Genomic DNA, 2,743 nt, shown 5'->3' with positions numbered 1-2,743 from the left:
CGGCCTCGGGCACCTGAGGGACGACCTGGAACGCTCCAGGGGCACCACCAGAGGGCCGGGCGAGGCGCGCAGGGCGCGACGGCGGGACGGCCCTCCCCGCCGCGGGGAGAGCCGCAACGCGAGACACGGCCGAGGCCGGGCGGAGAGTGTCCGCTGCGTCAGGAGACCCCTGGCCCCGCCGGCGCCGTGAGGCAGGAGGCGGGGGGGAACGGGGTCGGGCCGGAGTCCGCACCCCTGCCTTCCACACACCGCCATCGGGCGGGCGGGAGAGGCGAGGGGCCCGCAGGCAGAGCGAGAAGAGCGGTCCCATTCGCCATGAATGTCCGTCCCTCGTCTGGCGCGGCTTAGGCCCGGCCCGGGAGAGCGCGACGTCACCACATCGATCGGAGAACACAACGGGCAAAGAGGCCACGGGGGAAGGTAGCGCAGCGAGGACAACGATCAGAGGAGCCTGCTTCAGCCTCGCCGCACACCCCACTTCCCGCAGGGCTCGGCTGGCGGCGAGGGCCCCGCGAGGAGGCAGCGCCTGCCAGCCGCAGAACGGGGCACCTAGGCACCCGGACCGCGCCCGTGTGAATGCACGGCGAGGGGGGCGCGCGCGGCGAGACAACCCCGCAACGCCTGCCACCCCCCGCCACCCTCGGGTACCAGAGACCGGAGGGCTTCGTGTCGACCGCGGGTCCTCCGGGAACGCCTGGATTATGCGCGAGCCGGCGCGCAGGCCCAAGCGGGCGGCTCACGAACCAGAGACGGGAGGGCCCGGGCACCGGGCGGCGGGCGAGCGCCCCGCGGGGGGGCACCCCACGCGCTCGCGCCGAGGAGCCCGGCCCCCGTCGGGGACCGTTCGCCAGAGGACTGCGTGTCCACACCTCTCCGGTGGCACAAAATGTCGATCTCTGGCGAAAAAAATCACCGCGCCCGTCGGCGGCGCCTATCCACGGACCTCAGCGGCCTCCTCGGAACGGGTCTCGGGCCACCGGACCCCGGTCACCACCCCATCCCCGCTAGCGGGAGGAGCGGCTGGGCCACCTGGTCGACCCCCGAAGCAGGGGAGCCCCGAAGACAGGCGAGGAGGGCGAGGAGACGAGATACTCCCCACCGCAACGGTCGCAGGCGCGGGCAGGGGCCGCCACGAACCACCGCGCCTCCGAACTGGGACTCGGGGAGGGGGCGTGAGGGGAAACGTACCACCGAGGCGCCTCCGACGAACGGGCCTCCGACGGCCCACCCCCACCGGCCCGGCCGCCCGGCCGCCCGGTCTCTGGGGACGGGAAAACGGGGGAGGAAAAGTCGAGTCGGACCGACCGGGACCCGCGCGTGCCCCCCGTCCCGGTCCACCTCGCCCTCCACGTGCCTCCCCGCAGGGCCCGGCCCCGGTCCCCGCCGCCGGAACGGGACTCCGGAGAGTCGCGTCCGGCGACACCGTCCCCCGCGAGCACGCACGCGGGCCGGGGACTCCCTCCCCGGCCACACGCGCGGGCGGCGTACGGTCAACGTCTCCCGATCGGGACTTGGGTGAAAATTCCCGCGGAGGGGCGTCCGACGACAGGCCCGCGGGAAGGACCGCGGACGGGCCCGCGGGGCCCTGGCCGGGCCATCCCGCGCGGCCCCGGGTCGGCGGGCAGCCTCCGGAGCGGGACGCGGGGGAGAGAAAACAAAGTGCGATCGACACGGAAGGGCCGACGCCGGGCAGGCCCGGCCGCGGGCCGGGCGGGCGGGCCGGCGCGCGGGCGCGTCCCGCCCTCTCAGCGTTCCTCCGCGAGCGGAGGGGCACGGGCGAGCGCCGGTCGACGCGACCGGGCAGCCCGGGGGACGGGCGGCGGTCACTCCCTCAGAAACCTGCACCTCCAATCTCCGGCGAACGGGCGACGCGCCGTCTCCACGGCACCACCGGGACGATTCCGCCGGTGACGCCGGCCGCCCGCGACGCCTCCCCGGGCACAGCGGCCAGATCCCTCCCCTTGGCGCGGTCGCCGGAGCTCCGGAGGGAAGGGACGATATAAAAGCGGCCGCCAGGTGGCGCCCGACAACCGGAGCGAACGTCAGCGGGACGGATCCGGATCGCGAGCCGGCGAGGGCGCCCCGCCGCCGGCACGGTCGCCGGACCTCGTCCCGGCCCACCTCGGATGGCCTCTCCGGGCCCGGAGCGGGCCGGCTTCGGCCACCGAGCTCCCGGCCGCCACGACGCGACCCCGGCCGCTCAAGGGGGACCCGGGGCGGGCGGGGGAGGGGGGAATCTTGGGTTTGGTTTCGTTTTCTTCCTTTTGCGCGAGATCTTGATCGAAAGACAGCTCACGTGCGACGCCGTATTCGTCTCGGACACACGTGGTAGCCAGTCCACGGGGACCCACCTCCTGGAGTACCGTATTTTGCACTGTATAACGCCCCCCCCCCCCCGGTAGACCGCGCACCCACGTCTTTGGCCCAATCTTTCGAGGGGGGGGGGAGGACGTTTCCTTTTAATCCCCTCCCCCCCCCCCGTGTGTCTTTACGTTTCGGTACCCATCTTCTGCATCACAAGGGAATTCTAGCGTCCAGTCTTTGACGCGTTCCAGTATGAGAAATTTTACGTAACGAGTAATTACAGAACGCAAGAACAGGTGCGAGGTTCGAGACGTTTCACGTACCGGTCACACCCTCAAGGCCTTTTACGCACCCTTGAAGGCCAAGAACTCTTGGCCGCTGCCAGTTCCTCCCGAGTTCCACAAAACCGATGATCCCACGCCAGGGTATTGACTTATCG

The sequence above is a fragment of the Rhinolophus sinicus genome, unplaced genomic scaffold, assembly GCF_057876585.1.
Source record: "Rhinolophus sinicus isolate RSI-liver-muscle unplaced genomic scaffold, RSI-T2T HiC_scaffold_19, whole genome shotgun sequence".
Taxonomy (NCBI): Eukaryota; Metazoa; Chordata; class Mammalia; order Chiroptera; family Rhinolophidae; genus Rhinolophus; species Rhinolophus sinicus.
The sequence above is the reverse complement of the archived record's forward strand: the minus strand, read 5'-3'. Positions refer to the sequence as shown.